Source organism: Microtus pennsylvanicus, unplaced genomic scaffold (assembly GCF_037038515.1).
Source record: "Microtus pennsylvanicus isolate mMicPen1 unplaced genomic scaffold, mMicPen1.hap1 Scaffold_148, whole genome shotgun sequence".
In the NCBI taxonomy this organism is placed as follows: Eukaryota; Metazoa; Chordata; class Mammalia; order Rodentia; family Cricetidae; genus Microtus; species Microtus pennsylvanicus.
Window position 1 is genome coordinate 1,463,032 of NW_027460896.1, and position 14,008 is coordinate 1,477,039.

The 14,008-nt window shown below is 40.2% G+C and overlaps 1 protein-coding gene across 1 annotated transcript in view; it reads left to right on the plus strand.

Annotated features, from left to right (window-relative positions):
• The window catches only part of LOC142842154 (uncharacterized), an 89,418-nt gene that overhangs the window by 24,168 nt on the left and 51,242 nt on the right, over nucleotides 1-14,008 (plus strand). The gene's annotated exons all lie outside the window — the stretch shown is intronic.

Below are 14,008 nucleotides of genomic sequence, written 5' to 3' on the forward strand. Positions count from 1 at the left end.
AGAGCAAACTTAAGACCAAAGCTGAAGACCTTAAAGCATTACATTTCAAACTATTATTACAAACTCATTATAATAACAAATTATGATCCTGGCATAAAAATAGACTAAAAGGTTAGTAGAATAATGGATAAATCTCCCAAACTATATCCAAACACTTACGGTCAAGTGTAATTTATCATTCTATCAAAAGTTCAATAGGGAAAATATGTTCTCTTCCAGAAATACTATTGTGAAACAGGTTATTCATTTGTAAATAATGAATTGGGGCTCTTCCTTTAAAGTATGCATGAAAGTTGGGTCAAAATGGATGAAAAACTTTAATGTAAAACCTGAAATTACAAAACTATATTTTTAGAAGAAAATGTAGGGCAAATCTCAAATGATTTTGGTTTGAGAATATGTCCTTTTTATTGTTGATAGCTACAATCTCAGAAGTAGAATGAATAGAATGAAAAAATAGACAAATAAGACCACATATAATTAAAAGCACTCCGCATAACAAAGTAACTTGTAAACATGAAAAGAAAACTGAGAGAATAGCTGACTATATCACCAAACACCTTATCTAACAAGGGAATAAATCTAAAGTTTCGTAAGAAATTATTCAAAGCAAAGCAAAATGTAAATAAAAGCAAAACCAAACAGTATGCTCAAACGATAGGTAAAATACTTGAAAATGAAAATGTGTTCATCATTAATATTAGTATTTGAATTTCATAAATTTTTAATTGTTGTATTATGAAGGCGTAAGTCACAAACAATGCCACACCAATTTGGGATTATGATTAATAGGGTGATATTTATTTAAAGGGGAAAAAACTTACAGATCACTGTCCCAGGCAACAGCCCTCTACGCAAACGCAACCAGGAGTCTAGTCGCCGGCGGAGCAGGAAGTGAAGAGAGAGAGGAGAGGGAAGTGGCCGCTTTTTTAAAGGGAGAGAGACCACGCCCCAAGGGGCTGGTATCTCAGCGGTGATAGGCTGGAGGAGTGGGAGGACCTCCCGCAACACCTCCCCCTTCTGTTTAAATAAGAGAGTTCTAAACCTACTATGAAATTATATACAATAAGTACAAATATCCTATTCTAACTAGCTTAGGTCTTGTATAATAAATAACTTGGCCAAGTCATGAGAGAAAGTAACTACATTTATATAGTCTTCAACCCCATCAACGATCTGAGAAGGGAAATAATGTTACCTGGGTAATTAGGAAGTTCAGTAAAACAACTTCCAAAACATGTAACAAATCACAGAGACAACTAGCTACCTAGGCAATCACCCAAAGTCACATTAGCAGCGTTGAAGCAACCAACTTTGGCTAAGGCCTAACATAACTGACACACCATTTTCAAAGGCAAGCAACTTTCAAAACTATCTTACCCTGTCTTGGCAGGATAAGACAGCCCTGTTTTATCCATTGATGCATGCTCTGTATCTTTGTCAGTGGTTGAGGTATGGGCATTTATTTGCCCCAAGGCCAGTTCTGCCAAAAAGAAATGCTCCAGGTGGAGTGTCTTTGGTGCTCAACATTCTCTCGGGAATAGAGTGGTGTTGCCAGGAGCAATTGTGTCTCACTACCACAAAACTCTGAGTTAGATTAAAGGCCATTTTCTACAGCTCTTTGAAGAAGTTGAAGATTATCTATCTATACTGAGTATAATCTCTATATATCTAAAGAACCTGATTAGTCTAATTATAAATGACAAACTTAGATGACTATTAGTCTATATAATTCTCAATATCTATCTAACTTAAAGACTAAGACAATAAACGACTGTGAAACAAATGAGGACAATGGCCTCCAAATATAAACAATGTACAAATATACATTGCAGTAGGTAAATATATATCAATACACAAACATTATATAAGTATCTTAATCAGAGGTAGAAATGTACACTGCAATATGGTAAATATATACAATATATATATATCAATACAATATATGTCAATACATAAAAAATGTTTTAAACAGAGGTAGAAACATGAATGCATACAATAGTCAATACAATTTAACTTTGTATCAATATACAAGAATCTATATCAATATATTTGTCTAACAAGAGTAACTCACAATTACAAATCTATTATCCCATCATCCCTCTTTTTTTTTTTCAAAATGATCCCTGAGCTTATAAAATTCCTCCCCCAACCCTCAATCGTATACTAATTATAATCAACCCCTAAATGATGCCCCTAAACCCAAGGGCAAACTTTACTGGGAGAGGGGACGTCGTCCTCAAAAATTACTTCCAGCTGTCATAGGGGCGACGTTCTTTCTGGGGGATCCTGTGAAAGTAAAATGATGGTTAAATTTCAAGATCAATGTCTTTTAAAATTGCCAATAGTCTCTGAGTATTTTGTGCAGGTCTGGCCAAAATGTTGTATAAGATGTGCACCATTTCAGCTAACCAAGTTGGAACTGTCTTGTGCAGCTGGTATCCAAAGCAGGTCTTGTTGTAGCGCTATCAGTATCATGACGTCATATCAACCAGGTGGAGTTGTTGTTATGGGGCCCCATCTTCTTCCTGGAAACTTCAAATGTCACTTCAGGAAAAACTCATTGTTCATTATGAAAAACTTAAGCATTAATCATATAGACATATATATATATATATATATATATATATATATATATATATATATATATATTCAATGAAAGACATGATAGATATATTCAGTGAAAAGTATGATAGATATGAAGAAAAGCAAAGATGTTTTCTAAACTCATATTTCTTTCTGTCCCATATCATGGCTCTTGACATGAGACAGAAACTCCAGAAACTCTGGGTTTTTCTCTTACTAACAGGCTTGGAATTGGAGAAGGACTGAGCCAGAGTCCAACTTCAAAACCAGCTTTATAAATTTAGAAATATGGTTTAATATTACTTACACAACCCTTTCAGTTTTCTTGATATTTCCTATTGGGCAGGTATTTTTCCATCTGTCAGTATCCAAATATCCAGGGTCCCTTGAATTTTTCAAAGATGAGTGTTTTCCTGTGGAGATAAGAACAGAACCCTGCCCCCATTCTATATGTTTTTCTTACCATCTGTATGAATATCATCATTGTAGATAAGTTGTCATTTCTCCTTTCCAAGAGGTTTCTCCTCTTCAAATTGAAACTTTATTAATTTTGATGGTATCCACAATTTTTCTTCTCCTGTGGAAACAAGAGCAAAACCCCTTCCCCAACGTAGCACATCTCCTGGCTTCCACTGAGAGGTCAGCACATCTTTGAAATAAATCGGTTGATTTAGTTCAGCAGACTTTTCCATTATCCAATGTCTTTCTGCTGCTGTCGTTCCTTTCTCATTAGCGTTAAGAAAATTCAAGGTTAATAAAGCATTATGTAATCTATTTCTGGGGGTATTTTCAGTCCCTTTCTGTTTGTTCAGCATATCCTTTATAGTACGATTTGATCTTTCTATAACTGCCTGACCTGTAGGATTGTTTGGTATACCTGTAATGTGTTTTATATTATAATAATCAAAAAAGCGTTTCATTTTCTTAGATACATATGCTGGACCATTATCTGTCTTTATTTGCGCAGGTATACCCATGATGGCCATAACTTCCAATAAATGTGTGATTACTGAATCAGCCTTTTCTGAGCTCAGGGCAGTAGCCCATTGAAAACCTGAATACGTGTCTATGGTGTGGTGTACATATTTTAATTTACCAAATTCTATAAAGTGGAACACATCCATCTGCCAGATTTCATTTCTCTTAGTGCCCTTTGGGTTACTCCCTGCAGGCAACGGTGTTTGATTATAGAAAGAACAAGTAGGACATCTCTTTATAATGTCCTTAGCTTGTTGCCAAGTAATGGAAAATTCTTTCTTTAGGCCTTTACTATTGACATGATGCTTCTTATGAAATTCTGAGGCCTGCAACACACTTCCAATCAATAATTGATCAATCTCAGCATTGCCTTGGGCTAGAGGACCAGGCAGACCTGTATGGGACCGGATGTGTGTTATGTACATCGGACAAAGCCTGTTCCTGATTATGTCTTGTACCTGGATAAACAATGAAGTCAACTCTGTGTCATCTGGTATAAATTCAGCTGTCTCAATATGCAAGATAACTCTTTCTGCATATTGTGAATCTGTAACTATATTAAGGGGTTCTTTAAAATCCCTTAGCACCATAAGAATGGCATATAATTCTGCCTTCTGGACAGAATTATAAGGGCTTTGTTCCACCTTACTCAATTCATCTGACTTGTAACCTGCTTTCCCTGATTTATTTGCATCAGTATAGAAAGTACGGGCTCCAGTTATTGGAGCATCACGTACAATTCTAGGAAGAATCCAAGAAGTTCTTTTTATGAGGTTAAGTCTACCACTTTTGGGATAGTTGCTATTAATTTCTCCCAAAAAATTAGCACAAGCTCTTTGCCACGGTTCATTGTCTTCCCATAACTTTTTTATTTCTTCTGTAGTAAAAGGCACTATAATTTCTGCTGGGTCTATACCTGCTAGTTGACGAAGTCTCAGCTTACCTTTTATAATTAATTCAGAGACTTTTTCCACATAAGTTTTTAATTTTTTACTTGGTTTATTAGGTATAAATATCCACTCTAAAATAATATCTTCCCTCTGCATTAGAATCCCTGTAGGAGAAATTCTGGAAGGCAATATGACTAGGATGCAGCTAAGATTTGGGTTCACCCTATCCACATGTGCCTCCTGTAATTTTTCCTCAATCATTGTCAGTTCCTTTTCTGCTTCAGCTGTCAGTTCTCTTGGACTATTCAAATCTTTATCACCATCTAAGGTTTTGTTTAAATGAACTACTAGATCAGGTGTTATCCCAACAGCTGGTCGTAGACTGGAAATGTCTCCTAACAATCTTTGGAAGTCATTAAGAGTCTTTAAGCGGTCTCTCCTGATTTGTGCCTTTTGCGTTTTAATTTTCTCTAACCCTATTCTGTAACCTAGGTAATTAATAGAGTTTCCTCTTTGAATCTTTTCAGGGGCAATTTGTAATCCCCACCTAGGCAAGACTTTCTTTACTTCTTCAAACATCCTTTCTAAAGTATCTTTATTTGAATCAGATAACAAGATGTCATCCATGTAATGATAAATTATGGACTTGGGGAATTGTTTACGAATTATTTCCAATGGCTTACTTACAAAATATTGGCACAGTGTAGGACTATTGAGCATACCCTGTGGGAGGATAGTCCACTGATATCTCTTATTAGGCTGAGAATTATTATAAGTAGGCACTGTGAAGGCAAATTTTTCTCTATCCTTTTCTTGTAACGGTATAGTGAAAAAACAATCTTTCAAATCAATAACTATAAGAGGCCATCCTTTTGGTAACAGAGAAGGCAAAGGAATTCCAGATTGTAGTGAGCCCATAGGTTGAATTACTTTGTTGACAGCTCTTAGATCTGTCACCATTCTCCATTTACCAGATTTCTTTTTTACAACAAACACAGGAGAATTCCAAGGGCTGGTTGATTCTTCAATATGGTGAGCATCTAGTTGCTCTTGCACCAGCTGTTCCAATGCCTGTAGTTTATCTTCAGCTAGAGGCCACTGTTTGATCCATATTGGCTTCTCAGTTAGCCATTTTAAAGGTAGGGCTGTTGGTACTTCTAAAGGTTTGGTATTTGCTGTATGTTCTTGTACAGCCTGAATGGCTGGTGACCTTTTTCCATAATACCTCATCATATCCTTCCCCGAATTATGAATTTCTGGAAATACAGGAATGTTAATCTGGGTATTCCATTGCTGTAGCAGGTCACGGCCCCATAAATTTATGGCAATATTGGCTATATATGGCCTTAGTCTTCCTATTTGCCCTTCGGGCCCTATGCATTCAACCCATCTTGTGCTTTGTTTTACACGAGATAGGGTTCCAATTCCTAGGAACTGAACATCTACCTCTTGAAGAGGCCAATTCGGATGCCAAGATTCTGGGGTAATGATACTTACATCCGCACCTGTGTCTAATAAGCCTTCAATAAAAGTGCCATTTATACAGACTCTTAGCTTTGGTCTTTGATCATTAATAGAAGTCTGCCAAAATATACGTTTATTCTGTCCTACTGGGTTTTTTGACTCATCCTCCACACGTAATTCATCATTTAGACCAGTATTACTTTTTACAGCAGAAATTGGAGCTTTTAATTTTCTTGGTGAGGCACGTTCTCCACTGTGACTGGGAATGACTGGGCCACTGTTGGCTTGGGGGCCTGCGAGAGGCCCCCCCATGGAGTTTCCCGATGATATCGGATTGCCCCGTCTATCTGTTGTTGACCTACATTCGTTGGACCAATGCCTGCCTTTACCACATCTCCTACATATACCTGAAGGCCGAGGTCTCCTATTTTTGTCATTCCCAGAAGAGATATTATTCCTAGAAATTCTTTGCCTGCAATCCCTTTGTAAATGTCCTAATTTACCACAATTAAAACACCTGGCAGTTTGATGTCTCCTCATTGCTTTGGAAATCACTTCTCCTACCCAAGATTCATCATTATAGCTAAACGTCTCAACATTCATCGTATGCTGAATCCATTCATCCATAGGTGCTGATCTAGACTTTAAAGGCCCAATTATCTTTTTGCATTCTATGTTTGCATTCTCAAAAGCTAGAGATTCAAGAAGTATTCGTCTAGATTCTGGGTCTGTTACCCCTATGTCCAGAGCCTTAATCAATCTTTGCAAAAAGTCAATAAAGGGTTCTCTCTGTCCCTGCCTAATTCTGGTATATGATTCAACCCTTTTTGCTGGATCTTGTATCCTATTCAAAGCATTTAAAGCTGCTTGGTGACATAGACACAGTACTTCATCGTCATAAAGAGCTTGGACCTGTGGATCAGCATATTCTCCTGCACCAAGAATTTGATCTTGGGAAACCTCAACACCTTTTGCTCTTCCTTGCTGTTCCATATGTTTGGATTCTTCTCTGAAATAAATTCCAAACATCAAGGAAGGTCCCTTATCTAAAACTGCAGACACTAACTGATGGAAATCATGGGGGATAGCTCTAGCATTAGAAGCCCAAGTCTTTATCATTTCCTTTACATATGCATTGTGCAAGCCAAAATTAACAACAGCTTGCTTAATTTCTTTCAGATCATTCATTGCTATTGGTGTCCATCTAGCTTCTCTGACTCCCTTTGAGCCTTTAGAAGTTGACGCTTTGTCAGAATTAAGTATAGGGTATGTCGCTAGAACCCTGGGTAAGCCAGTTCTAATAGCTGGTGGAGGCATTGTATCCTGTCCTTGTGCCTCCTTACTCTGTTCACCAGCTGCAATAATTTCTCCAATCTTTTCAAATCTTTTTATCATTGTCTCTCTTAAATCCTGAATCTCTTGACCTGTATATATTTGTAGTAATAGGGAGCGGCGGCAGGGTTGCGTCCCCAAACACCCCAGCCGCCTGCCCGGCTCGGCTAGCTTATGCCCCAAATAATTACACGGACACTGTATTCTTTTAAACACTGCTCTGGCCCATTTCTAATAATCTATGTAGCGCCCCTAGGTGCGCTTACCGGGAAGATTCTAGCCTAAGTCCATCCTGGGTCGGAGCTGGGGCATGGTGTGCGTCTTCCCTGGAGCAGGTAGCATGGCGTCTCTCTGAAGGCGTCTGCTCCGGAGAGCAGAGCTGTGGAGTCTGACCTCACTTCCTCTTTCTCCCAGCCTTCCCTTCTGTTTACTCCACCCACCTAAGGGTGGGCCTATCAAATGGGCCTAGCAGTTTCTTTATTGCTTAAACAATGAAATCAACAGATTGATATATGACACTCCCACATCACTTCCCCTTTTTCTGTTTAAACAAAAAAGAAAGCCTTTAACTTTAACATAGTAAAATTACATATAACAAAACAGTTATCAAGTAAAAGTTACATCAGAAACATTTATACATATAACAAAATTGACCTTAAATCTCTATAAATAAAGCAAAATCTATACTAATGCAAATTATTCATATCTATATCATATCCTCCTTTAAATGTAAAAGAACGTTTATAAACCATATTTGGGAACATGGGCACAGTTTTTCTCTCCAAACTGCTTCCTGCTGAATGGGGGCGTCGTTAATTAGGTCTTTCTTGGTATAACCTGTGTGCTAGTTTCATCTCAGTTGGCAGTTGAGCAAAGCAATTTTCTGAAGATGTTCACAGCAACCCTTCAGGAGGACGTGGTCCATCATACCAAATCAGAATAGAAGAAATCCATAGAGTCTCATCCTCTGTGAAAACAAAATAAGAAACTCCTTTCCAAAGTATCATATCCTTAGATCCAAATTCTGAAATCATACCCTCATGATATCCGTTCTGGTTCCACTTGGCAGCCCATATAATGAAATGTCTCTCTGTACTTAGCTCCTTCACAATCAAAAATTTTAAAGAAAACACAATGTACATAATCCAGACTCTCTGTGAATTTTCCATCTTTACGCGGCTTATTTTTATTTATATCTATAACTATCTGTACTCTGTCTCTTTAAAGACTTTACTTTTACTTTTTTCTTTTTAAACCATTAACTTTATTCTCTGTATTCTTTTTCTTCTCTCTCCCAAGCCTACGTACATTCATCCAACAGTGTGACTCATTTAGTGGTCTGAATCTGTCCTATTGTGAATCTACAATTTTTTACTATCCAGGAGCACTTTTGATTTGCGCCTTTAAATCACTAGGCGCTTAAGAATCTAAGCTGCGACATTCCTAGGTTAACTTTTTGCTTTTTGAGCATATATCTGTAGACCAGGCTGTCTTTGAACTCTCAGAGATCCGCCTGTCTCTGCCTCCCAGGCATTGGGATTAAAGGTGTTTGCAACTACACTTTGAACTCACAGAGATCTGTTCATCTCTGCCTTCTAGGCACTGGGATTAAAGGCGTGTGCTACCACACCTTGAAGTCACAGAGGTCTATCTCCCTCTGCCTCCCAAGTGTTGGGATTAAAGGTGTGTACTAGGACACACAACAACTCTCTTCCTTTTTTTTTTAAGAACTTCAACTTTTAGCTTGCATATATTTTTAACACACAGTAAACCATTTAGAAATTTTCTTTGTCTCTGAATCTCTCTTTACTGTATATCTCTTTTTCTGACCACAAGAGCCTTTAATTTACCAAGCAATATCAGTAGGACTAAAGGCGTGGCTTTGCCAGCTAGATCCAGTCCATTCCTTAGCTTTTCAGCCTCTTGGCTGAGGTACTGGCTGTAGCCATGTTTATAGCATTTCAAGGTCCCTGCCAGCCAGCAAGCTACAACAGACGACACTCAAGTCCTCTCTCTGTAGCCAGCCCTCCTGCCTCCAACAGTCAAAGTTTGCCCTTGCAGGATGGCCCAGAAAGCTGGCATTTTTAAACGGCGCAGCTTTTTTCCTGCTACGCCTGAAAACCGAAAAGCATGCGTTCAGCTTTTCATCAACACTGTTTAAGTGTTTTGTGGCAGGACCTCTTAATGAGCCGCAGGGTTTTGCAGCTAAAGCTGAGTCAGGAAGCCTCTTGGGGCTACCAGGTAGGAGCGGCACTCAGCACTTTAATTCTGAGACTGAGCGTGCAGCACAGAAATTCTTTTGATCCAAGTTACATTCAAATCTGACACGCAGAGCACTGCGCAGTCTGAAAACACGTCCCTGTATGGCGGCAGGAATCCGCCATGCTCTTCCGCCTGCCTAAGCCTGATTGTGCCTTCTGCCCAGGAGCAGGCGGGGAGCTCTGAGTCATCGTCAAGGTCTCAGAGCAGTCTCCTTCAGATCCCAAGCGGGAACACAAACATAAAGCCAGAGTTTGCACTGGCGGCACAGCCCCAGGAAGCCACAATTTGAAATGACACAGCGTTTTTTCTGCTGCTGTTGCCGAATCAGGAAATCTCTCTACAGCACGCCACCAACAAACAGCAAAAATCTGTGTTAAACTCTCTCTCCCTTATTTTTAAGCCTTCTCAGGTTTTTTAAGTGGGTTTAGTTAGCCACACGTCTGGGCGTCATTTGTAGTAATAGGGGGCGGCGGCAGGGCTGCGTCCCCAAACACCCCAGCCGCCTGCCCGGCTCGGCTAGCTTATGCCCCAAATAATTACACGGACACTGTATTCTTTTAAACACTGCTCTGGCCCATTTCTAATAATCTATGTAGCGCCCCTAGGTGCGCTTACCGGGAAGATTCTAGCCTAAGTCCATCCTGGGTCGGAGCTGGGGCATGGTGTGCGTCTTCCCTGGAGCAGGTAGCATGGCGTCTCTCTGAAGGCGTCTGCTCCGGAGAGCAGAGCTGTGGAGTCTGACCTCACTTCCTCTTTCTCCCAGCCTTCCCTTCTGTTTACTCCACCCACCTAAGGGTGGGCCTATCAAATGGGCCTAGCAGTTTCTTTATTGCTTAAACAATGAAATCAACAGATTGATATATGACACTCCCACATCATATATTTCCAGTGATTTCACTGAGGTATCAATTTTTTGGTCCCCATTCTGCACCTGTGATTCCAAAGCTTTAATTTTTTCCTTCAAAGATAACATGTCCTCCTTAGACTTTTCTTGTATATCATGTATATTCCCATCTTGGAGGTACATTCTGTCTGTTACCTTATCAAAACTTTGTGATAAACTCTGAAGGTCAAATTCAATAGCCTGAACCCTTTCAGGTAACTTTCTAATACCCTTGGATATGGAATCAATTTTGTCTGTCATAGTATCCACTTGTTCAGATAACCTCTGATTTTCAATAATTTTAATCCTGTCAATTAGTTGTTCATTATTAGTTCGTAAAGATTCTATCATTGTTAGGAGTGCCATATTCTTCCTTAATGATAGAATATGGAAAAGAAAACTGAAGCCTAGTAACAAGCAAATTAAGGTATTCCCATAATCATATAAACCTTGTATGATGTAATTCATTGTATTAGTAAATATAAAATTACTAATCCATTGTATTAGTGAAAACAAAGCAGTAAAATTTGCGTTAGAAACAAAAATTGCCATATTACCTATTGTCCAGCAGGTGGCGCTGTTGCAGAATCGCGATGAAAACATGGTCCTGTTTCAGTGCCTTAGTAGATGTTAAAAACTGGAAAACGCAAGTTTCTCAACAAAGTAAATGTAATTAAATCAATTCCAGAGACGGAACCAGAAACCCAGAATCCAGGGGTAGAGAAGAGCAATCTGGAAGCTGCTTATGCCTCCACGTGACAGAGTCACCCTGAGGGGTTGCAGCTTTCAGCAACCGCGTGCTCTGGTTCGCGCCACTTTAAGAGCTGTGCTTGCAAGGGAGATTTAAAAACAACTCAGAAAAGAGCAAACCACGGGAGGCCAAGGCTGCCGCCGCTGCAAGGCACAGGCAACGGCTGAGGAAGCAAGGGCTCCCGCCAAGCCGAACTTGCGGCCGCCAAGCCGAACTTGCGGCCACCAAGCCGAACTTCCGGCCGCCAAGCCGAACTCACGGCTGCAAGCCGGGAGAGGTTCTAAAACCAAACGTTGGGTGCCAGAATGAAGGCGTAAGTCACAAACAATGCCACACCAATTTGGGATTATGATTAATAGGGTGATATTTATTTAAAGGGGAAAAAACTTACAGATCACTGTCCCAGGCAACAGCCCTCTACGCAAACGCAACCAGGAGTCTAGTCGCCGGCGGAGCAGGAAGTGAAGAGAGAGAGGAGAGGGAAGTGGCCGCTTTTTTAAAGGGAGAGAGACCACACCCCAAGGGGCTGGTATCTCAGCGGCGATAGGCTGGAGGAGTGGGAGGACCTCCCGCAACAGTATTAGCTGTTTTTTTTACAGAAAGTATATTTTTCTTTTGATATAGCAACGATTTTTTCGTTTTATTTTTTTTAGTTGTTGCACAAAAAAAATTTCCACCTCCTCCCCGTTTCCCATTTCCCTCCCCCTCCTCGCACACATCGCCCCCCCTTCCCCTACTTCCCTCCCCCTCTCCCCCTCTCTCCCACTCCATTCCCCCTCCCTCTCCAGAATGAAGAACAGTCCAGATTCCCTGCCCTGTGGGAAGTCCAAGGTCCTCCCATTTCTATCCAGGACCAGGAAGGTGAGCATCCAAACAGGCTAGGCTCCCACAAAGCCAGTTCATGTATTAGGATCGAAACCTAGTGCCATTGTCCTTGGCTTCTCATCAGCCTTCATTGTCCACCACGTTCAGAAAGTCCGGTTTCATCCCATGCTTATTCAGTCCCAGTCCCGCTGGCCTTGGTGAGCTCCCAATAGATCAGTTCCACTGTCACAGTGGGTGGGTGCACCCCTAGTGGTCCTGACTTCCTTGCTCATGTTCTCCCTCCTTCTGCTCCTCATTTGGATCTTAAGAGCTCAGTCCGGTACTCCAATTTGGGTCTCTGTCTCTGTCTCGATCCATCGCCAGATGAAGGTTCTAAGGTGATATGCAAGATATTCATCAGTATGGCTATAGGATAGGGTCATTTCAGGTTCCCTCTCCTCAGTTGCTCAAGGTACTAGCTGGGGACATATCCCTGGACACCTGCGAGCCCCTCTAGAGTCAAGTCTCTTGCCAACCCTAAGATGGCTCCCTTAATCAGGATATGTATTTCTCTGCTCCCATGTCCACCTTTCCTTTATCCCAACCATCCCATTCCCCCAAGCTCCCCCCATTCTCCCCTTCTCATGTTTCTCACCCCATTTCCCCTTAGCCCCATTCCACCTCACCCCCAAGTTCCCAGGTTTTGCACTGCAATCTTGTCTACTTCCCATATCCAGGCGGATGACTATATGTTTTCTTTGGGTTCACCTTACTATTTAGCTTCTCTAGGATCACAAATTATATGCTCAATGCCCTTTATTTATGGCTAGAAACCAATTATGAGTGAGTACATCCCATGTTCATCTTTTTGGGTCTGGGATACCTCACTCAGGATAGTGTTTTCTATTTCCATCCATTTGCATGCAAAATTCATGAAGTCATTGTTTTTTACTGCTGAGTAATACTCTAATGTGTATATATTCCACACTTTCTTCATCCATTCTTCCATTGAAGGGCGTCTAGGTTGTTTCCAGGTTCTGGCTATTACAAATAATGCTGTTATGAACATAGTTGAACAAATGCTTTTGTCATATGATAGGGCATCTCTTGGGTATATTCCCAAGAGTGGTATTACTAGATCTTAGGGTAGGTTGATCCCGAATTTCCTGAGAAATTGCCACACTGATTTCCAAAGTGGTTGCACAAAATTGCATTCCCACCAGCAATGGATGAATGTGCCCCTTACCCCACAACCTCTCCAGCAAAGGCTATCATTGGTGTTTTTTATTTTAGCCATTCTGACAGGTGTAAGATGGTATCTCAAAGTTGTTTTGATTTGCATTTCCCTGATTACCAAGGAGGATAAGCATGGCCTTAAGTGTCTTTTGGCCATTTGAATTTCTTCTGTTGAGAATTCTCTGTTCAATTCAGTGCCCCATTTTTTAATTGGGTTAATTAGCATTTTAAAGTCTAGTTTCTTGAGTTCTTTATATATTTTGGAGATCAGACCTTTGTCTGTTGCAGGGTTGGTGAAGATCTTCTCCCAGTCAGTGGGTTGCCTTTTTGTCTTAGTGACAGTGTCCTTTGCTTTACAGAAGCTTCTCAGTTTCAGGAGATCCCATTTATTCAATGTTGCGCTTAATGTCTGTGCTGCTGGGGTTGTATGTAGGAAGTGGTCTCCTGTTCCCATATGTTGTAGAGTACTTCCCACCTTCTCTTCTATCAGGTTCAGTGTGTTCAGACTGATATTGAGGTCTTTGATCCATTTGGACTTGAGTTTTGCGCATGGTGATAGATATGGATCTATTTTCATTCTTCTACAGGTTGACATCCAGTTATGCCAGCACCATTTGTTGAAGATGCTTTCTTTTTTCCATTATATACTTTTAGCTTCTTTATTGAAAATCAGGTATTCATAGGTCCCTGAGCATTTCTTGGTTTAGTAAGTTTCTGTGGAGAAACAGTTTTAGTTTTCTTTTCTTGATCTTAGAGGCTTACCTTTTCTCATTTCTTGACCTATCTGTGTTTTTTAGTTCTTCATGTTTAATATGGTTAATA